The sequence below is a fragment of the Coregonus clupeaformis genome, chromosome 14 (genome assembly GCF_020615455.1).
Source record: "Coregonus clupeaformis isolate EN_2021a chromosome 14, ASM2061545v1, whole genome shotgun sequence".
Taxonomy (NCBI): Eukaryota; Metazoa; Chordata; class Actinopteri; order Salmoniformes; family Salmonidae; genus Coregonus; species Coregonus clupeaformis.
The window spans coordinates 4,376,873-4,401,080 of NC_059205.1; positions in this window are offsets into that span (position 1 = coordinate 4,376,873).

Consider the following 24,208-nt stretch of genomic DNA (forward strand, 5'->3'; position numbering starts at 1 on the left):
CCAACCTAAGTGTATGTAAACTTCCGATTTCAACTGTATGTGTGTATATATGTGTATGTATATATGTATATGTATGTATGTGTGTATATATATATATATATATATATATATATATATATATATATATATACAGTGAGGGAAAAAAGTATTTAATCCCCTGCTGATTTTGTACGTTTGCAGTCTATAATTTTAATGGTAGGTTTATTTGAACAGTGAGAGACAGAATAACAACAAAAAAATCCAGAAAAACACATGTCAAAAATGTTATAAATTGATTTGCATTTTAATGAGGGAAATAAGTATTTGACCCCCTCTCAATCAGAAAGATTTATGGCTCCCAGGTGTCTTTTATACAGGTAACGAGCTGAGATTAGGAGCACACTCTTAAAGGGAGTGCTCCTAATCTCAGTTTGTTACCTGTATAAAAGACACCTGTCCACAGAAGCAATCAATCAATCATATTCCGAACTCTCCACCATGGCCAAGACCAAAGAGCTCTCCAAGGATGTCAAGGACACGATTGTAGACCTACACAAGGCTGGAATGGGCTACAAGACCATCGCCAAGCAGCTTGGTGAGAAGGTGACAACAGTTGGTGCAATTATTCGCAAATGGAAGAAACACAAAATAACTGTCAATCTCCCTCGGCCTGGGGCTCCATGCAAGATCTCACCTCGTGGAGTTGCAATGATCATGAGAATGGTGAGGAATCAGCCCAGAACTACACAGGAGGATCTTGACAATGATCTCAAGGCAGCTGGGACCATAGTCACCAAGAAAACAATTGGTAACACACTACGCCGTGAAGAACTCCTGCAGCACCCGCAAGGTCCCCCTGTTCAAGAAAGCACATATACAGGGCCGTCTGAAGTTTGCCAATGAACATCTGAATGATTCAGAGGAGAACTGGGTGAAAGTGTTGTGGTCAGATGAGACCAAAATCGAGCTCTTTGGCATCAACTCACCATCGCTGTGTTTGGAGGAGGAGGAATGCTGCCTATGACCCAAAGAACACCATCCCCACCATCAAACATGGAGGTGGAAACATTATGCTTTGGGGATGTTTTTCTGCTAAGGGGACAGGACAACCTCACCGCATCAAAGGGACGATGGACGGGGCCATGTACCGTCAAATCTTGGGTGAGAACCTCCTTCCCTCAGCCAGGGCAGTGAAAATTGGTCGTGGATGGGTATTCCAGCATGACAATGACACAAAACACAAGGCCAAGGCAACAAAGGAGTGGCTCAAGAATAAGTACATTAAGGTCCTGGAGTGGCCTAGCCAGTCTCCAGACCTTAATCCCATAGAAAATCTGTGCAGGGAGCTGAATGTTCGAGTTGCCAAACGTCAGCCTCAAAACCTTAATGACTTAGAGAAGATCTGCAAAGAGGAGTGGGACAAAATCCCTCCTGAGATGTGTGCAAACCTGGTGGCCAACTACAGGAAACGTCTGACCTCTGTGATTGCCAACAAGGGTTTTGCCACTAAGTACTAAGTCATGTTTTGCAGAGGGGTCAAATACTTATTTCCCTCATTAAAATGCAAATCAATTCATAACATTTTTCACATGCGTTTTTCTGGATATTGTTGTTGTTAGTCTGTCTCTCACTGTTCAAATAAACCTACCATTAAAATTATAGACTGATCATGTCTTTGTCAGTGGGCAAACGTACAAAATCAGCAGGGGATCAAATACTTTTTTCCCTAACTGTAAACATGGGGGATTGGAAGTGATGCAGACAATTACATTCATGAAGTTACAATCTATCTGCAATATTAAGCTGATCTACCCCCTAAAAAATTAAAATAATAATAAAATGTAGTCTAGCATTGAGACACCTTTTAAGAGTACAAACTTCATTTAAATTCCTTAAGTAACATGGGCCTAATTTGCAACAGCTCTGGTTTGTGCGGTTCTACGTAGCTTGATTGCCTCTCTTCATATCGAGATGTTACTGTCAGAAGGCGACGGTGAAATGCGGTAGGCGAAGTCAAACGCAGGACACAGAGCTTACTGGAAACGTACTTTACTTGAAAGTAACCAGAGAAGAAAACCATCTCCATACAAGGAGGAAAACAACCCGCACACTAACACTGCCGAAGACGAATACAATAACACACAACACACAATGCACGACAGAGGGTTAAATAGGGGAAACAATACAACATAATGGGGAACAGGTGTACACAATCAGAACAAAACAAGTCAAACACCGAAACATAGATCGGTGGCAGCTAGTACTCCGGGGACGACGAACGCCGAAACCTGCCCGAGCAAGGAGGAGGAGCAGCCTCGGCTGATTCCGTGACAGTACCCCCTTGACGCGCGGCTCCAGCCGTGCGCCGACCCCGGCCTCGGGGACGGCCAGGAGGACGCGGAGCAGGGCTAGTCGGATGACTCCGGTGGAAGTCCCTCAACATGGAGGGATCTAGAATGTTCCTCCTGGGGACCCAGCACCGTTCCTTCGGACCGTACCCCTCCCACTCCACGAGATACTGCAGGCCCCCCGTCCGACGCCGGAGCCCCCTCGATGTCCAACGGGGGCGGAGGAGCCTCTCGTACCTCATTTTCCTGGCGTGGACCAGCCACCACCGGCCTGAGGAGAGTCACATGGAATGAGGGGTTAATGCGATAATACCTGGGCAGTTGTAACCTGTAACATGGCACGCTGCAGATGGACATGCGCAGCGTTCCAAGTTTCCTCCGAGCGCCGAAACCACTCGTCCACCGCAGGGGCTTCGGTCTGGTTCTGATGCCAAGGTGCCAGAACCGGCTGATAACCTAACACACACTGGAAAGGCGTCAGGTTAGTGGACGAATGGCGGAGGGAGTTTTGGGCTATCTCTGCCCAGGGAATATATCCCGACCACTCCTCTTGCCGGTCCTGGCAATATGACCTCAGAAACCTACCCACATCCTGGTTAACTCTCTCCACCTGCCCATTACTTTCGGGGTGAAAACCTGAGGTAAGGCTAATCGAGACCCCCAGACGTTCCATAAATGCCCTCCAGACTCTAGAGGTGAACTGGGGACCCCGATCAGACACTATATCCTCAGGCACCCCATAGTGCCGGAAGACGTGTGTAAACAGAGCCTCAGCAGTTTGTAGGGCAGTAGGGAGACCTGGCAGGGGAATGAGACGGAAGGCTTTAGAAAACCGATCCACAACGACCAAGATCGTAGTGCTCCCCTGGGAGGGGGAAAGGTCCGTGACAAAATCCACCGATAGGTGAGACCACGGCCGTTGTGGAACGGGTAGGGGTTGTAACTTCCCCCTGGGCAGGTGTCTAGGTGCCTTACACTGGGCGCACACCGAGCAGGAGGAAACATAAACCCTCACGTCCTTGGCTAAGGTTGGCCACCAGTACTTCTCACTAAGGCAGTGCACTGTCAACCAATACCCGGATGACCAGAGGAGGGTGACGTGTGAGCCCAGTATATCAACCGGTCGCGAACCTCGAGCGGAACGTACCTCCGACCCTCTGGACACTGTGGAGGAGTAGGGTCGGAACGTAACGCCCGCTCGATTTCCGCATCCACCTCCCACACCACCGGTGCCACTAAACAAGACTCCGGGAGTATGGGAGTGGGCTCAATGGACCTCTCCTCTGTGTCATATAGTCGGGACAGGGCGTCTGCCTTAGCGTTCTGGGACCCTGGTATATAGGTGAGCTTAAATACAAAGCGGGAAAGAAACATTGACCACGTTGCCTGGCGAGGATTCAGCCTCCTCGCTGCCCGGATGTACTCCAGGTTACGATGGTCAGTCAGAATGAGAAAAGGGTGTTTAGCCCCCTCAAGCCAATGTCTCCACAACTTCAGGGCTTGAACCACAGCCAGCAGCTCCCTATCCCGCATGTCATAATTGCGCTCCGCCGGACTGAGCTTCTTAGAATAGAAAGCACAGGGGCGGAGTTTAGGTGGCGTACCCGAGCGCTGAGACAGCACAGCGCCGATCCCAGCCTCGGAAGCGTCCACCTCCACCTGGAATGCCAAAGAGGGATCCGGATGCGCCAGCACCGGAGCCGAGGTAAACAGGTCCTTCAGACGTTTAAACGCCCTGTCCGCCTCAGCTGACCACTGCAGGCGCACCGGACCCACCTTTAGCAGAGAGGTAATGGGAGCTGCAACCTGTCCAAAGCCCCGGATAAACCTCCGGTAGTAATTGGCAAAACCCAAGAAGCGCTGCACCTCCTTTACCGTGGTGGGAGTCTGCCAATTACGCACGGCAGAAACGCGGTCAATCTCCATCTCTACCCCTAACGTGGACAACCGATGTCCCAGGAAGGAGATGGACTCCTGGAAGAACAGACATTTCTCCGCCTTCGCATACAGGTCATGCTCCAACAGTCTACCAAGCACTCGACACACCAGGGACACATGCTCGGCTCGTGTAGCGGAATATATTAGAATGTCATCAATATATACCACAACACCCTGTCCATGCAAGTCCCGGAAAATCTCGCACAACACACAATAACAATAACACACAACACACAATGCACGACAGAGGGTTAAATAGGGGAAACAATACAACATAATGGGGAACAGGTGTACACAATCAGGACAAAACAAGTCAAACACCGAAACATAGATCGGTGGCAGCTAGTACTCCGGGGACGACGAACGCCGAATCCTGCCCGAGCAAGGAGGAGGAGCAGCCTCGGCTGATTCCGTGACAGTTACTGGTTTCTTTTGCTCCTCCTTCAATTTTAGGGGCCAGAAGTGCAATATGAGGACGTGTTGCAAACCATTATTTGAATGAGTTTATAAGTTGGTTGATTCGTCTCTATATTAAGTCACCATAGTACGTGAGCCTGCAGCAGACTGTGTGCAGAATGCTGCATGATCTCTTAATGCACCAAATTAATGGGCTTAATTAATAAATGCCTTACTTTTAAATAATGTTATTGATGGCAACAAACTTTTCGGTTGAGTAAATGAGTCACCACAGCATCCACCCAGAGTCACTACAGCATCCACACTGAGTCACTACAACATCCACCCTGAGTCACTACAACATCCACCCTGAGTCACTACAACATCCACCCTGAGTCACTACAGCAGCCACCCAGAGTCACTACAACATCCACCCTGAGTCACTACAACATCCACCCTGAGTCACTACAGCATCCACCCTGTGTCACTACAGCAGCCACCCGGAGTCACAAGCAGCAGTATAACTTAATTGGAACCCAGACCCAACACCTAAAGAAACTTCAGTATTTTAAGGTTTGGTTTCGCGTCAATATACAATGACAATGTCCGCGAAAGGCAGAGCTTGCAAGGTGTGTTGGTTTTAACTTGGCCTTCGACCTCCGATATAGAACAAGCATTTTGAGTGAACCTACTGTGGTATTATTTTATCTGATTGCATTGGGGCCAGTCTGTTAGCTTTGGGAGTTAGAATGAGTCTCAAGTCTCCACAACATAATGAAAACACACAGAGCTCCTCAGCAAACTTCCTCGCGTCAGAAAAGGAGAGCAATCAGCCCACAAGCCAATCAGACACTGTTGTCAGCTAGGGTTCTCTTTTAGAAGGAAAAGAGGCTCTTCCCTTTATCAAAGTACCTTTTCACAGACTGCATTTTTGCTGTTCATCTACTGGTTGAACAGCAAAAACGGTTCATCAGACCATTTCGGCCTAGACGTGCAAATTGGCAGTCGGGGCTAACATGACACAAAAACAATGATTCAGCATTTACAGTCCCTGAAATATCCCAAAGTGCACAGAGAGGTAAAAACGAGAAACATATTATTTTACACTTTCTTTCCTGTTGAAAAAGACATCCTGTCATCACTCATGCACTTTCCTCAATGTCACAGCGGATCTAGAGGGACATTTGTTTTCAGAGGCTCTGATATTTATAGCCGTGCATCCCTAATGTATCCAATCTGTTTGCTAAACCCAGCGTTTTACTCTCACATCCTCATGTTACACCACTTTGTTTTCTACAGGAAATGAAATATTCTGGCAACCATTTTTAAGAACAGGGAGTCGACTCGCATTACGTCCTAAAAGTTCCTAAATGATCGATGTGAAAAGGGTATTGATAAGGGGCTTGAAATGAGTGTTTCATGCCTGGCAGTTTGTTCTGCCTAGGACGTTCTATCCAGTTTTACAGCATGGAACCCCTTGGCCAAAATATATTGTGCGCTTAGGCTGTCTGCAACCTTTCAATCATCAAGGGTTTACCATCATCAAACTGCCAAGGTGTGAGTGTGCTGACTTTGCAGGACGCTAAATAGGTCATCAACATTTATCTATGTAATTAAATTAAATTGTCATATTCAAATGTAACGAAAATACATTTCCCATGCTAATAATATCAAAGATATTCTGTATTCATATAAATAGTTTTGCCTGCTGGTTAGAAACATTTTCCTTCATACCAGATCTATGTAAACAGTTCACCTGGAGTATATATTGCAAGAACTACACTCTTAGAAAAAAAGGTGCTATCTAGATTTAGATGTAAAATGGTTATTTGACTGTCCCCATAGGAGAACCCTGTGGGTTCCATGTAGAACCCTTTCCACAGAGGGTTCTGCATGGAACCCAAAAGGGTTCTACCTGGAACCAAAAAGTGTTATTCTATGGGGACAGCTGAAGAACCCTTTTGGAACCCTTCTTTCTAAGAGTGCATGTGTATTGGTAACTATTTAATAAAAAATAAAAACACTATATTTTCAGTTACTCTCATTGATTTCATTAATCTGTGTCTCTGTTTTGTGTATCCCCTGAATACAACAATATTGTGTGCTCTGTGAATAGATTATTAAAGGGGTGCTAACATAACCAATAAATATAGATTTTAGAATCTGATGTAAAAGGAGGCATCCAATAATAATATACAGGGGAAAGCTGACACCATAACAACTAAATGAAAACAATTCAATATCAAGAATGGGACCAAATGAAAACATATGCACATTGAAAATATAATCTTTGTCAGCATAATCCAGGGGGTTCATCCAAGTTAAATTGAGGCATGCTAGTGAGTGGTTAGGGTTAGGGTAAGGTTAGGTTCAGATATGCTAGCGAGTGGTTAGGGTAAGGTTAAGTTCAGATATGCTAGCGAGTGGTTAGGGTAAGGTTAAGTTCAGATATGCTAGCGAGTGGTTAGGGTAAGGTTAGGTTCAGATATGCTAGCAAGTGGTTAGGGTAAGGTAAAGTTCAGATATGCTAGCGAGTGGTTAGGGTAAGGTTAGGTTCAGATATGCTAGCAAGTGGTTAGGGTAAGGTTAGGTTCAGATATGCTAGCGAGTGGTTAGGGTAAGGTTAAGTTCAGATATGCTAGCGAGTGGTTAGGGTAAGGTTAAGTTCAGATATACTAGCGAGTGGTTAGGGAAAGGTTTGGTTCAGATATGCTAGCGAGTGGTTAGGGTAAGGTTAGGTTCAGATATGCTAGCAAGTGGTTAGGGTAAGGTTAGGTTCAGATATGCTAGCAAGTGGTTAGGGTAAGGTAAAGTTCAGATATGCTAGCGAGTGGTTAGGGTAAGGTTTGGTTCAGATATGCTAGCAAGTGGTTAGGGTAAGGTTAGGTTCAGATATGCTAGCAAGTGGTTAGGGTAAGGTTAGGTTCAGATATGCTAGCAAGTGGTTAGGGTAAGGTTAGGTTCAGATATGCTAGCGAGTGGTTAGGGTTAAGTTCAGATATGCTAGCGAGTGGTTAGGGTAAGGTTTGGTTCAGATATGCTAGCGAGTGGTTAGGGTAAGGTTAAGTTCAGATATGCTAGCGAGTGGTTAGGGTAAGCTTAAGTTCAGATATGCTAGCGAGTGGGTAGGGTAAGGTTAAGTTCAGATATGCTAGCGAGTGGGATTAGCAGTTAGGGTTAGCAGTTAGGGTAAAGTTAGAAAATCCAAAACATGCCAAAAGAAAAACACACCTGGATTCTAAACACTGTCACACGTGGCATACCAGTCCAGTGTGTATTTGTATTTGTTTTGATCATACCAGTCCAGTGTGTTGATTAAGGATCCCCATTAGTTCCTGCCAAGGCAGCAGCTACTCTTCCTGGGGTTTATTATGGATCCCCATTAGTTCCTGCCAAGGCAGCAGCTACTCTTCCTGGGGTTTATTATGGATCCCCATTAGTTCCTGCCAAGGCAGCAGCTACTCTTCCTGTGGTTTATTATGGATCCCCATTAGTTCCTGCCAAGGCAGCAGCTACTCTTCCTGGGGACCAGCAACATTAAGGCAGTTATATTTCTGGGAGCCTGGATTATTTACCCAGCCGTACACAAATTTGCCTTAAAAAATGTAATTACAGTCAGACAGGTTTTACATCTTTATAAAAGCCTCCCTACTCTTTCATCTTGGCCTTTCGTTGATAACATATGCAAATAGCTTTTCTCAGAACTGCTTTACTTCCTACGTGGAAATGCCTTGGCCTCCATCCACATGTTGGTCAGCACCAGCGAGAGGAGTGAGTTAGAGATGTTGCGAATTTAGAGACTTTAGGGCAGCAGGTAGCCTAGCGGTTAGAGAGGTGAGCCTGAGGGTCAGACGAGAAAAAAATCTGTTGGGGAGTGAGCTGGCAACCGACGGGTTGCAGGTTTCAAATCTGAGATCCATTGCCTGCCATTGTGCCCTTGAGCAAGGCACTTAACCCCCCACAACAACTGCTCCACAGGTGCACAGCCTCTCCAGCCTGTATATGTACACGTAACTGCCAAAATAAAGGAAACACCAACATCAAGTGTCTTAATAGGGTGTTGGGTCGCCAAAGGAACAGCTTCAATGTGCCTTGGCATAGATTCTACAAGTGTCTGGATCTCTATTGGAGGGATTCAACACCATTCTTCCATAATTTGGTGTTTTGTTGATGGTGGTGGAAAATACTGTCTCAGACGCTGCTCCAGTGTTAAATTGGGTGACTTAGACACAGGCAAGATCTCGTGATGACAAGAGGAGTATGCAATTGAGATTGTCCCGAAGACACACACTTTAAACACCCTGTGCTCCTCTTCTTCTAGCAATGGTAGCCAAAGTAATGGCCAACTGGTGATTTTTATACATGATCCTAAGCATGATGGGATGCTTAATTAACTCAGGAACTAATATACTTTGTATCACTCATTTACTAGTGTTTCTTTCTTTATTTGGGTAGTTACCTGTACCTACAGTGCATTCAGAAAGTATTCAGACTCCTTTACTTTGTCCACATTTTGTTACATTACAGCCTTATTCTAAAATTCTACACACAATACCCCATAAACAGTTTTTTGGACATTTTTGCTAATTTATAAATTTTAAAAAACGGACATTTACGTAAGTATTCAGACCCTTTACTCAGTATTTTGTTGAAGCACCTTTGGCAGCGATTACAACCTCGAGTCTTCTTGGGTATGACGCTGCAAGCTTGGCACACCTGTATTTGGGGAGTTTCTCCCATTTTTCTCTGCAGATCCTCTCAAGCTCTGTCAGGTTGGATGAGGAGCGTTGCTGCACAGCTATTTTCAGATCTCTCCAGAGATGTTCAATCGGGTTCAAGTCCGAGCTCTGGCTGGGCCACTCAAGGACATTCAGAGACTTGTCCCGAAGCCACTCCTGCGTTGTCTTGGCTGTGTGCTTAGGGTCGTTGTCCTGTTGGAAGGTGAACCTTTGCCCCAGTCTGACGTATTGAGCGATCTGGAGCAGGTTTTCATCAAGGATCTCTCTGTACTCCATTCATCTTTCCCTCGATCCTGACTAGTCTCCCAGTCCCTGCCGCTGAAAAACATCCCCGCAGCATGATGCTGCCACCACCATGCTTCACTGTAGGGATGGTGCCAGGTTTCCTCCAGACGTGATGCTTGGCATTCAGGCCAAAGAGTTTAATCTTGGTTTCCAGATAATCTTGTTTCTCATGGTCTGAGAGTCTTTAGGTGCCTTTTGGCAAACTCCAAGCGGGCTGTCATGTGCTTTTTACTGAGGAGTGGCTTCCGTCTGGCCACTCTACCATAAAGACCTGATTGGTGGAGTGCTACAGAGATGGTTGTCCTTCTAGAAGGTTCTCCCATCTCCACAGAGGAACTCTAGAGCTCTGTCAGAGTGACCATTGCGTTCTTGGTCAGCTGCCTGACCAAGGTCCTTCTCCCCCGATTGCTCAGTTTGGCCGGGCGGCCAGCTCTAGGAAGAGTCTTGGTGGTTCCAAACTTCTTCCATTTAAGAATCATGGAGGCCACTGTGTTCTTGAAGACCTTCAATGCTGCAGAATTTTTTTGGTACCCTTTCCCATATCTGAGCCTCGACACAATCCTGTCTCGGAGCTCTACGGATAATTAATTTGACCTCATGGCTTGGTTTTTCTCTGACATGCACTGTCAACTGTGGGACCTTATATAGACAGGTGTGTGCCTTTCCAAATCATGTCCAATCAATTGAATTTATCACAGGTGGACTCCAATCAAGTTGTAGAAACATCTCAAGGATGATAATTGGAAACAGAATGCACCCGAGCTCAATTCTGAGTCTCATAGCAAAGGGTCTGAATACTTATGTAAATAAGGTATGTCTGTTTTTTATTGTCAAGAAATTAACAAAATTGTCTAAAAACCTGTTTTCGCTTAGTCATTATGGGGTATTGTGTGTAGATTGCTGAGGAAAACGTTTTATTTTATCCATTTTAGTATAAGGCTGTAATGTAACAAAATGTGGAAAAAGTCAAGGGGTCTGAATACTTTCCGAATACACTGTATATACATTTACATTTACATTATATATATACACTATATATACAAAGGTATGTGGACACCCCTTCAAATTTGTGGATTCAGCTATTTCAGCCACACCTGTTGCTGACAGGTGTATAACATTGAGCACACAGCAATGCAATCCCATAGACAAACATTGGCAGTAGAATGGCCTTACTGAAGAGTCAGGATTCCAGCTTTCCAACAAGTCAGTTTGTCAAATTTCTGCCCTGCTAGAGCTGCCCCGGTCAACTGTAAGTGCTGTTATTGTGAAGTGGAAACGTCTAGAAGAAACAACAGCTCAGCCGCGAAGTGGTAGGCCACACAAGCTCACAGAACGGGACCGCCGAGTGGTGAAGTATATAGCGAGTAAAAATCGTCTGTCCTCGGTTGCAAAACTCATTATGGAGTTCCAAACTGCCTCTGGGAGCTACGTCAGCACAATAACTGTTCGTTGGGAGCTTCATGAAATGGGTTTCAATGGCCAAGCAGCCACACACAAGCCTAAGATCACCATGTGCAATGCCAAGTGTCGACTGGAGTGGTGTATTGGACTCTGGAGCAGTGGAAACGCGTTCTCTGGTGTGATGAATCACGCTTCACCATCTGGCAGTCCGACAAACAATCTGGGTTTGGCGGATGCCAGAAGAATGCTACCTTCCCCAATGCATAGTGCCAACTGTAAAGTTGGGTGGAGGAGGAATAATGGTCTGGGGCTGATTTTCATGGTTCAGTCTAGGCCCCTTAGTTCCAGTGAAGGGAAATCTTAACGCTACAGCATACAATGACACTCTACACGATTCTCTGCTTCCAACTTTGTAGCAACAGTTTGGGGAAGGCCCTTTCCTGTTTCAACATGACAATGCCCCCATGCACAAAGCGAGGTCCATACAGAAATGGTTTGTCGAGATTGGTGTGGAAGATCTTGACTGGCCTGCACAGAGCCCTAACCTCAACCACATCGAACACCTTTGGGATGAATTGGAATGGCGACTGCGAGCCTGGCCTAATCGCCCAACATCAGTGCCCAACCTCACTAATGCTCTTGTGGTTGAATGGATGCAAGTCCCTGCAGCTACACTACCGGTCAGATGTTTTAGAACTTGTGGAGGCCAGGTCATCTGATGCAGCACTCCATCACTCTCCTTATTGGTCAAATAGCCCTTACACAGCTTGGCGGTGTGTTGGGTCATTGTCCTGTTGAAAAACAAATGATAGTCTCACTAAGCCCAAACCAGATGGGATGGCGTATCGCTGCAGAATGCTGTGGTAGCCATGCTGGTTAAGTGTGCCTTGAATTCTAAATAAATCACAGACAGTGTGGGCTTCTTAAAGAAAAACTAACAGGTCTGTGAGAGCCGGAATTCTTACTGGTTGGTAGGTGATCAAATACTTATGTCATGCAATAAAATGCTAATTAATTTCTTAAAAATCATACAATTCCGTCTCTCACAGTTGAAGTGTACGTATGAAAAAAATTACAGACCTCTACATGCTTTGTAAGTAGGAAAACCTGCAAAATCGGCAGTGTATCAAATACTTGTTCTCCCCACTGTAAGTATTTGACCCCCTCTCAATCAGAAAGATTTCTGGCTCCCAGGTGTCTTTTATACAGGTAACGAGCTGAGATTAGGAGCACACTCTTAAAGGGAGTGCTCCTAATCTCAGTTTGTTACCTGTATAAAAGACACCTGTCCACAGAAGCAATCAATCAATCATATTCCGAACTCTCCACCATGGCCAAGACCAAAGAGCTCTCCAAGGATGTCAAGGACAAGATTGTAGACCTACACAAAGCTGGAATGGGCTACAAGACCATCGCCAAGCTGCTTGGTGAGAAGGTGACAACAGTTGGTGCGATTATTCGCAAATGGAAGAAACACAAAATAACTGTCAATCTCCCTCGGCCTGGGGCTCCATGCAAGATCTCACATCGTGGAGTTGCAATGATCATGAGAACGGTGAGGAATCAGCCCAGAACTACACAGGAGGATCTTGACAATGATCTCAAGGCAGCTGGGACCATAGTCACCAAGAAAACAATTGGTAACACACAACGCCGTGAAGGACTGAACTCCTGCAGCGCCCGCAAGGTCCCCCTGCTCAAGAAAGCACATACAGGGCCGTCTGAAGTTTGCCAATGAACATCTGAATGATTCAGAGGAGAACTGGGTGAAAGTCTTGTGGTCAGATGACACCAAAATCGAGCTCTTTGGCATCAACTCACCATCGCCGTGTTTGGAGGAGGAGGAATGCTGTCTATGACCTCAAGAACACCATCCCCACCATCAAACATGGAGGTGGAAACATTATGCTTTGGGGGTGTTTTTCTGCTAAGGGGACAGGACAACCTCACCGCATCAAAGGGACGATGGACGGGGCCATGTACCGTCAAATCTTGGGTGAGAACCTCCTTCCCTCAGCCAGGGCATTGAAAATGGGTCGTGGATGGGTATTCCAGCATGACAATGACCCAAAACACAAGGCCAAGGCAACAAAGGAGTGGCTCAAGAAGAAGCACATTAAGGTCCTGGAGTGGCCTAGCCAGACCTTAATCCCATAGAAAATCTGTGCAGGGAGCTGAAGGTTCGAGTTGCCAAACGTCAGCCTCGAAACCTTAATGACTTGGAGAAGATCTGCAAAGAGGAGTGGGACAAAATCCCTCCTGAGATGTATGCAAACCTGGTGGCCAACTACAAGAAACGTCTGACCTCTGTGATTGCCAACAAGGGTTTTGCCACCAAGTACTAAATCATGTTTTGCAGAGGGGTCAAATACTTATTTCCCTCATAAAAATGCAAATCAATTTATAACATTTTTCACATGCGTTTTTCTGGAATTTTGTTGTTGTTAGTCTGTCTCTCACTGTTCAAATAAACCTACCATTAAAATTATAGACTGATCATGTCTTTGTCAGTGGGCAAACGTACAAAATCAGCAGGGAATGAAATACTTTTTTCCCTCACGGTAAACATGGGGGATTGGAAGTGATGTAGACAATTACATTCATGAAGTTACAATCTATCTGCAATATTAAGCTGATCTACCCCCTAAAAAATAAAATAAATAAATAAATGTAGTCTAGCATTGAGACACCTTTTAAGAGTACAAACTTCATTTAAATTCCTTAAGTAACATGGGCCTAATTTGCAACCGCGTTGGTTTGTGCGGTTGTACGTAGCTTGATTGCCTCTCTTCATTTCGAGATGTTACTGGTTTCTTTTGCTCCTCCTTCAATTTTAGGGGCCAGAAGTCCAATATGAGGACGTGTTGCAAACCATTATTTGAATGAGTTTATAAGTTGGTTGATTCGTCTCTATATTAAGTCACCATAGTACGTGAGCCTGCAGCAGACTGTGTGCAGAATGCTGCATGATCTCTTAATGCACCAAATTAATGGGCTTAATTCATAAATGCCTTACTTTTAAATAATGTTATTGATGGCAACAAACTTTTCGGTTGAGTAAATGAGTCACCACAGCATCCACACTGAGTCACTACAGCATCCACCCTGAGTCACTACAGCATCCACACTGAGTCACCACAGCATCCACACTGAGTCACTACAGCATCCACCCAGAGTCACTACAGCATCCACCCTGAGTCACTACAGCATCCACACTGAGTCACTACAGCATCCACCAGAGTCACTACAGCATCCACACTAAGTTACTACAGCATCCACCCGAGTCACTACAGCATCCACACTGCGTCACTATAACATCCACACTGAGTCACTACAGCATCCACCCCGAGTCACTACAATATCCACCCTGAGTCACTACAGCATCCACCCAGAGTAACTACAACATCCACCCTGAGTCACTACAACATCCACACTGAGTCACTACAACATCCACCCTGAGTCACTACAGCAGCCACCCAGAGTCACTACAACATCCACCCTGAGTCACTACAGCATCCACCCTGTGTCACTATAACATCCACCCTGAGTCACTACAACAACCACCCTGAGTCACCACAGCATCCACACTGAGTCACTACAGCATCCACCCAGAGTCACTACAGCATCCACCCTGAGTCACTACAGCATCCACACTGAGTCACTACAGCATCCACCAGAGTCACTACAGCATCCACACTAAGTTACTACAGCATCCACCCGAGTCACTACAGCATCCACACTGCGTCACTATAACATCCACACTGAGTCACTACAGCATCCACCCCGAGTCACTACAATATCCACCCTGAGTCACTACAGCATCCACCCAGAGTAACTACAACATCCACCCTGAGTCACTACAACATCCACCCTGAGTCACTACAACATCCACCCTGAGTCACTACAGCAGCCACCCAGAGTCACTACAACATCCACCCTGAGTCACTACAGCATCCACCCTGTGTCACTATAACATCCACCCTGAGTCACTACAACAACCACCCTGAGTCACTACAACATCCACCCTGAGTCACTACAGCATCCACCCAGAGTAACTACAACATCCACCCTGAGTCACTACAACATCCACCCTGAGTCACTACAGCAGCCACCCAGAGTCACTACAACATCCACCCGAGTCACTACAGCATCCACACTGCGTCACTATAACATCCACCCTGAGTCACTACAACATCCACCCTGAGTCACTACAGCATCCACCCAGAGTAACTACAACATCCACCCTGAGTCACTACAACATCCACCCTGAGTCACTACAACATCCACCCTGAGTCACTACAGCAGCCACCCAGAGTCACTACAACATCCACCCTGAGTCACTACAGCATCCACACTGAGTCACTACAGCATCCACCAGAGTCACTACAGCATCCACACTAAGTTACTACAGCATCCACCCGAGTCACTACAGCATCCACACTGCGTCACTATAACATCCACACTGAGTCACTACAGCATCCACCCCGAGTCACTACAATATCCACCCTGAGTCACTACAGCATCCACCCAGAGTAACTACAACATCCACCCTGAGTCACTACAACATCCACCCTGAGTCACTACAACATCCACCCTGAGTCACTACAGCAGCCACCCAGAGTCACTACAACATCCACCCTGAGTCACTACAGCATCCAACCTGTGTCACTATAACATCCACCCTGAGTCACTACAACATCCACCCTGAGTCACTACAACATCCACCCTGAGTCACTACAGCATCCACCCAGAGTAACTACAACATCCACCCTGAGTCACTACAACATCCACCCTGAGTCACTACAGCAGCCACCCAGAGTCACTACAACATCCACCCGAGTCACTACAGCATCCACACTGCGTCACTATAACATCCACCCTGAGTCACTACAACATCCACCCTGAGTCACTACAGCATCCACCCAGAGTAACTACAACATCCACCCTGAGTCACTACAACATCCACCCTGAGTCACTACAACATCCACCCTGAGTCACTACAGCAGCCACCCAGAGTCACTACAACATCCACCCTGAGTCACTACAGCATCCACCCTGTCACTACAGCAGCCACCCGGAGTCACAAGCAGCAGTATAACTTAATTGGAACCCAGACCCAACACCTAAAGAAACTTCAGTATTTAAAGGTTTGGTTTCGCGTCAATATACAATGACAATGTCCGCGAAAGGCAGAGCTTGCAAGGTGTGTTGGTTTTAACTTGGCCTTCGACCTCCGATATAGAACAAGCATTTTGAGTGAACCTACTGTGGTATTATTTTATCTGATTGCATTGGGGCCAGTCTGTTAGCTTTGGGAGTTAGAATGAGTCTCAAGTCTCCACAACATAATGAAAACACACAGAGCTCCTCAGCAAACTTCCTCGCGTCAGAAAAGGAGAGCAATCAGCCCACAAGCCAATCAGACACTGTGGTCAGCTAGGGTTCTCTTTTAGAAGGAAAAGAGGCTCTTCCCTTTATCAAAGTACCTTTTCACAGACTGCATTTTTGCTGTTCATCTACTGGTTGAACAGCAAAAACGGTTCATCAGACCATTTCGGCCTAGACGTGCAAATTGGCAGTCGGGGCTAACATGGCACAAAAACAATGATTCAGCATTTACAGTCCCTGAAATATCCCAAAGTGCACAGAGAGGTAAAAACGAGAAAGATATTATTTTACACTTTCTTTCCTGTTGAAAAAGACATCCTGTCATCACCCATGCACTTTCCTCAATGTCACAGCGGCATGGATCTAGAGGTACATTTGTTTTCAGAGGCTCTGATATTTATAGCTGTGCATCACTAATGTACCCAATCTGTTTGCTAAACCCAGCGTTTTACTCTCACATCCTCATGTTACACCACTTTGTTTTCTACAGGAAATGAAATATTCTGGCAACCATTTTTAAGAACAGGGAGTCGACTCGCATTACGTCCTAAAAGTTCCTAAATGATCGATGTGAAAAGGGTATTGATAAGGGGCTTGAAATGAGTGTTTCATGCCTGGCAGTTTGTTCTGCCTAGGACGTTCTATCCAGTTTTACAGCATGGAAACCCTTGGCCAAAAGATATTGTGCGCTTAGGCTGTCTGCAACCTTTCAATCATCAAGGGTTTACCATCATCAAACTGCCAAGGTGTGAGTGTGCTGACTTTGCAGGACGCTAAATAGGTCATCAACATTTATCTATGTAATTAAATTAAATTGTCATATTCAAATGTAACGAAAATACATTTCCCATGCTAACAATATCAAAGATATTCTGTATTCATATAAATAGTTTTGCCTGCTGGTTAGAAACATTTTCCTTCATACCAGATCTATGTAAACAGTTCACCTGGAGTATATATTGCAAGAACTACACTCTTAGAAAAAAAGGTGCTATCTAGATTTAGATGTAAAATGGTTATTTGACTGTCCCCATAGGAGAACCCTGTGGGTTCCATGTAGAACCCTTTCCACAGAGGGTTCTGCATGGAACCCAAAAGGGTTCTACCTGGAACCAAAAAGTGTTATTCTATGGGGACAGCTGAAGAACCCTTTTGGAGGGATTCAACACCATTCTTCCATAATTTGGTGTTTTGTTGATGGTGGTGGAAAATACTGTCTCAGACGCTGCTCCAGTGTTAAATTGGGTGACTTAGACACAGGCAAGATCTTGTGATGACACGAGGAGTATGCAATTGAGATTGTCCCGAAGACACACACTTTAAACACCCTGTGCTCCTCTTCTTCTGGCAATGGTAGCCAAAGTAATGGCCAACTGGTCATTTTTATACATGATCCTAAGCATGATGGGATGCTTAATTAACTCAGGAACTAATATACTTTGTATCACTCATTTATCACTCAGTATTTTCCACCACCATCAACAAAACACCAAATTATGGAAGAATGGTGTTGAATCCCTCCAATAGAGTTCCAGACACTTGTAGAATCTATGCCAAGGCACATTGAAGCTGTTCCTTTGGCGACCCAACACCCTATTAAGACACTTGATGTTGGTGTTTCCTTTATTTTGGCAGTTACGTGTACATATACAGGCTGGAGAGGCTGTGCACCTGTGGAGCAGTTGTTGTGGGGGGTTAAGTGCCTTGCTCAAGGGCACAATGGCAGGCAATGGATCTCAGATTTGAAACCTGCAACCCGTCGGTTGCCAGCTCACTCCCCAACAGATTTTTTTCTCGTCTGACCCTCAGGCTCACCTCTCTAACCGCTAGGCTACCTGCTGCCCTAAAGTCTCTAAATTCGCAACATCTCTAACTCGCTCCTCTCGCTGGTGCTGACCAACATGTGGATGGAGGCCAAGGCATTTCCACGTAGGAAGTAAAGCAGTTCTGAGAAAAGCTATTTGCATATGTTATCAACGAAAGGCCAAGATGAAAGAGTAGGGAGGCTTTTATAAAGATGTAAAACCTGTCTGACTGTAATTAAATTTTTTAAGGTTTCCATGCTGTAAAACTGGATAGAACGTCCTAGGCAGAACAAACTGCCAGGCATGAAACACTCATTTCAAGCCCCTTATCAATACACTTTTCACATCGATCATTTAGGAACTTTTAGGACGTAATGCGAGTCGACTCCCTGTTCTTAAAAATGGTTGCCAGAATATTTCATTTCCTGTAGAAAACAAAGTGGTGTAACATGAGGATGTGAGAGTAAAACGCTGGATTTAGCAAACAGATTGGGTACATTAGTGATGCACGGCTATAAATATCAGAGCCTCTGAAAACAAGATGTCCCTCTAGATCCTTGCCGCTGTGACATTGAGGAAAGTGCATGAGTGATGACAGTCTTTTTCAACAGGAAATAAAGTGTAAATTAATATCTGTTTACCTCTCTGTGCACTTTGGGATATTTCAGGGACTGTAAATGCTGAATCATTGTTTTTGTGTCATGTTAGCCCCGACTGCCAATTTGCACGTCTAGGCCGAAATGGTCTGATGAACCGTTTTTGCTGTTCAACCAGTAGATGAACAGCAAAAATGCAGTCTGTGAAAAGGTACTTTGATAAAGGGAAGAGCCTCTTTTCCTTCTAAAAGAGAACCCTAGCTGACCACAGTGTCTGATTGGCTTGTGGGCTGATTGCTCTCCTTTTCTGACGCGAGGAAGTTTGCTGAGGAGCTCTGTGTGTTTTCATTATGTTGTGGAGACTTGAGACTCATTCTAACTCCCAAAGCTAACAGACTGGCCCCAATGCAATCAGATAAAATAATACCACAGTAGGTTCACTCAAAATGCTTGTTCTATATCGGAGGTCGAAGGCCAAGTTAAAACCAACACACCTTGCAAGCTCTGCCTTTCGCGGACATTGTCATTGTATATTGACGCGAAACCAAACCTTAAAATACTGAAGTTTCTTTAGGTGTTGGGTCTGGGTTCCAATTAAGTTATACTGCTGCTTGTGACTCCGGGTGGCTGCTGTAGTGACACAGGGTGGATGCTGTAGTGACTCAGGGTGGATGTTGTAGTGACTCTGGGTGGCTGCTGTAGTGACTCAGGGTGGATGTTGTAGTGACTCTGGGTGGCTGCTGTAGTGACTCAGGGTGGATGTTGTAGTGACTCGGGGTGGATGTTGCAGTGACTCAGTGTGGATGCTGTAGTGACTCAGGGTGGATGTTGTAGTGACTCAGGGTGGATGTTAAATTGACGCAGTGTGGATGCTGTAGTGACACAGGGTGGATGCTGTAGTGACTCTGGGTGGCTGCTGTTGTGACTCAGGGTGGATGTTATAGTGACTCTGGGTGGCTGTTGTAGTGACTCTGGGTGGATGCTGTAGTGACTCAGTGTGGATGCTGTAGTGACTCAGTGTGGATGCTGTAGTGGCTCAGTGTGGATGCTGTAGTGACTCATTTACTCAACCGAAAAGTTTGTTGCCATCAATAACATTATTTAAAAGTAAGGCATTTATGAATTAAGCCCATTAATTTGGTGCATTAAGAGATCATGCAGCATTCTCCACACAGTCTGCTGCAGGCTCACGTACTATGGTGACTTAATATAGAGACGAATCAACCAACTTATAAACTCATTCAAATAATGGTTTGCAACACGTCCTCATATTGCACTTCTGGCCCCTAAAATTGAAGGAGGAGCAAAAGAAACCAGTAACATCTCGAAATGAAGAGAGGCAATCAAGCTACGTACAACTGCACAAACCAAAGCGGTTGCAAATTAGGCCCATGTTACTGAAGGAATTTAAATGAAGTTTGTACTCTTAAAAGGTGTCTCAATGCTAGACTACATTTATTTATTTATTTTATTTTTTAGGGGGTAGATCAGCTTAATATTGCAGATAGATTGTAACTTCATGAATGTAATTGTCTGCATCACTTCCAATCCCCCATGTTTACAGTGAGGGGAAAAAGTATTTCATCCCCTGCTGATTTTGTACGTTTGCCCACTGACAAAGACATGATCAGTCTATAATTTTAATGGTAGGTTTATTTGAACAGTGAGAGACAGACTAACAACAACAAAATTCCAGAAAAACGCATGTGAAAAATGCAATAAATTGATTTGCATTTTTATGAAGGAAATAAGTATTTGACCCCTCTGCAAAACATGATTTAGTACTTGGTGGCAAAACCCTTGTTGGCAATCACAGAGGTCAGACGTTTCTTGTAGTTGGCCACCAGGTTTGCATACATCTCAGGAGGGATTTTGTCCCACTCCTCTTTGCAGATCTTCTCCGAGTCATTAAGGTTTCGAGGCTGACGTTTGGCAACTCGAACCTTCAGCTCCCTGCACAGATTTTCTATGGGATTAAGGTCTGGCTAGGCCACTCCAGGACCTTAATGTGCTTCTTCTTGAGCCACTCCTTTGTTGCCTTGGCGTTGTGTTTTGGGTCATTGTCATGCTGGAATACCCATCCACGACCCATTTTCAATGTCTTGGCTGAGGGAAGGAGGTTCTCACCCAAGATTTGACGGTACATGGCCCCGTCCATCGTCCCTTTGATGCGGTGAGGTTGTCCTGTCCCCTTAGCAGAAAAACACCCCCAAAGCATAATGTTTCCACCTCCATGTTTGATGGTGGGGATGGTGTTCTTGGGGTCATAGGCAGCATTCCTCCTCCTCCAAACACGGCGATGGTGAGTTGATGCCAAAGAGCTCGATTTTGGTCTCATCTGACCACAAGACTTTCACCCAGTTCTCCTCTGAATCATTCAGATGTTCATTGGCAAACATCAGACGGCCCTGTATGTGCTTTCTTGAGCAGGGGGACCTTGCGGGCGCTGATGGAGTTCAGTCCTTCACGGCATTGTGTGTTACCAATTGTTTTCTTGGTGACTATGGTCCCAGCTGCCTTGAGATCATTGTCAAGATCCTCTTGTGTAGTTCTGGGCTGATTCCTCACCGTTCTCATGATCATTGCAACTCCCACGATGTGAGATCTTGCACGGAGCCCCAGGCCGAGGGAGATTGACAGTTATTTTGTGTTTCTTCCATTTGCGAATAATCGCACCAACTGTTGTCACCTTCTCACCAAGCTGCTTGGCGATGGTCTTGTAGCCCATTCCAGCTTTGTGTAGGTCTACAATCTTGTCCTTGACATCCTTGGAGAGCTCTTTGGTCTTGGCCATGGTGGAGAGTTCGGAATCTGATTGATTGATTGCTTCTGTGGACAGGTGTCTTTTATACAGGTAACAAACTGAGATTAGGAGCACTCCATTTAAGAGTGTGCTCCTAATCTCAGCTCGTTACCTGTATAAAAGACACCTGGGAGCCAGAAATCTTTCTGATTGAGAGGGGGTCAAATACTTACAGTGGGGAGAACAAGTATTTGATACACTGCCGATTTTGCAGGTTTTCCTACTTACAAAGCATGTAGAGGTCTGTAATTTTTATCATATGTACACTTCAACTGTGAGACACGGAATCTAAAACAAAAATTTAGAAAATCACATTGTTTTAAGTAATTAATTTGCATTTTATTGCATGTCATAAGTATTTGATACATCAGGATAGCATAACTTAATATTTGGTACAGAAACCTTTGTTTGCAATTACAGAGATCATATGTTTCCTGTAGGTCTTGACCAGGTTTGCACACACTGCAGCAGGGATTTTGGCCCTCTCCTCCATACAGACCTTCTCCAGATCCTTCAGGTTTCGGGGCTGTCGCTGGGCAATACGGACTTTCAGCTCCCTCCAAAGATTTTCTATTGGGTTCAGGTCTGGAGACTGGCTAGGCCACTCCAGGACCTTGAGATGCTTCTACGGAGCCACTCCTTAGTTGCCCTGGCTGTGTGTTTCGGGTCGTTGTCATGCTGGAAGACCCAGCCACGACCCATCTTCACAATGCTCTTACTGAGGGAAGGAGGTTGTTGGCCAAGATCTTGCGATACATGGCCCCATTCATCCTCCCCTCAATACGGTGCAGTCGTCCTGTCCCCTTTGCAGAAAAGCATCCCCAAAGAATGATGTTTCCACCTCCATGCTTCACGGTTGGGATGGTGTTCTTGGGGTTGTACTCATCCTTCTTCTTCCTCCAAACACGGCGAGTGGAGTTTAGACCAAAAAGCTCTATTTTTGTCTCATCAGACCACATGACCTTCTCCCATTCCTCCTCTGGATCATCCAGATGGTCATTGGCAAACTTCAGACGGGCCTGGACATGCGCTGGCTTGAGCAGGGGGACATTGCGTGCGCTGCAGGATTTTAATCCATGACGGCGTAGTGTGTTACTAATGGTTTTCTTTGAGACTGTGGTCCCAGCTCTCTTCAGGTCATTGACCAGGTCCTGCCGTGTAGTTCTGGGCTGATCCCCTCACCTTCCTCATGATCATTGATGCCCCACGAGGTGAGATCTTGCATGGAGCCCCAGACCGAGGGTGATTGACCGTCATCTTGAACTTCTTCCATTTTCTAATAACTGCGCCAACAGTTGTTGCCTTCTCACCAAGCTGCTTGCCTATTGTCCTGTAGCCCATCCCAGCCTTGTGCAGGTCTACAATTTTATCCCTGATGTCCTTACACAGCTCTCTGGTCTTGGCCATTGTGGAGAGGTTGGAGTCTGTTTGATTGAGTGTGTGGACAGGTGTCTTTTATACAGGTAATGAGTTCAAACAGGTGCAGTTAATACAGGTAATGAGTGGAGAACAGGAGGGCTTCTTAAAGAAAAACTAACAGGTCTGTGAGAGCTGGAATTCTTACTGGTTGGTAGGTGATCAAATACTTATGTCATGCAATAAAATGCTAATTCATTACTTAAAAATCATACAATGTGATTTTCTGGATCAATTTATAACATTTTTGACATGTGGTTTTCTGGATTTTTTTGTTGTTATTCTGTCTCTCACTGTTCAAATAAACCTTCCATAAAAATTATAGACTGATCATGTCTTTGTCAGTGGGCAAACGTACAAAATCAGCAGGGGATCAAATACTTTTTTCCCTCACTGTATATATATATATATATACAGTGGGGAGAACAAGTATTTGATACACTGCCGATTTTGCAGGTTTTCCTACTTACAAAGCATGTAGAGGTCTGTAATTTTTATCATAGGTACATTTCAACTGTGAGAGACGGAATCTAAAACAAATATCCAGAAAATCACATTGTATGATTTTTAAGTAATTAATTTGCATTTTATTGGCCAAGGTCAGTCTGTCTCCTCGGGTTTAAAGTCAATTAATTATTATTTGTTATTAAGAATAGATACAGGAGAAGCTGATCCTAGATCCGAGCATACAGACAACCGGTGGAAATTTGTCCTTTGGGCTGGAGTCCAAATTGGAGATTTTTGGTTCCAACCGCCGTGTCTTTGTGAGACGCGGTGTGGGTGAACGTATGATCTCCGCATGTGTATTTCCCACCGTAAAGCATGGAGGAGGAGGTGTTACGGTGTGGGGGTGCTTTGCTGGTGACACTGTCTGTGATTTATTTAGAATTCAAGGCACACTTAACCAGCATGGCTACCACAGCATTCTGCAGCGATACGCCATCCCATCTGGTTTGGGCTTAGTGAGACTATCATTTGTTTTTCAACAGGACAATGACCCAACACACCACCAAGCTGTGTAAGGGCTATTTGACCAATAAGGAGAGTGATGGAGTGCTGCATCAGATGACCTGGCCTCCACAAGTTCTAAAACAACTGACCGGTAGTGTAGCTG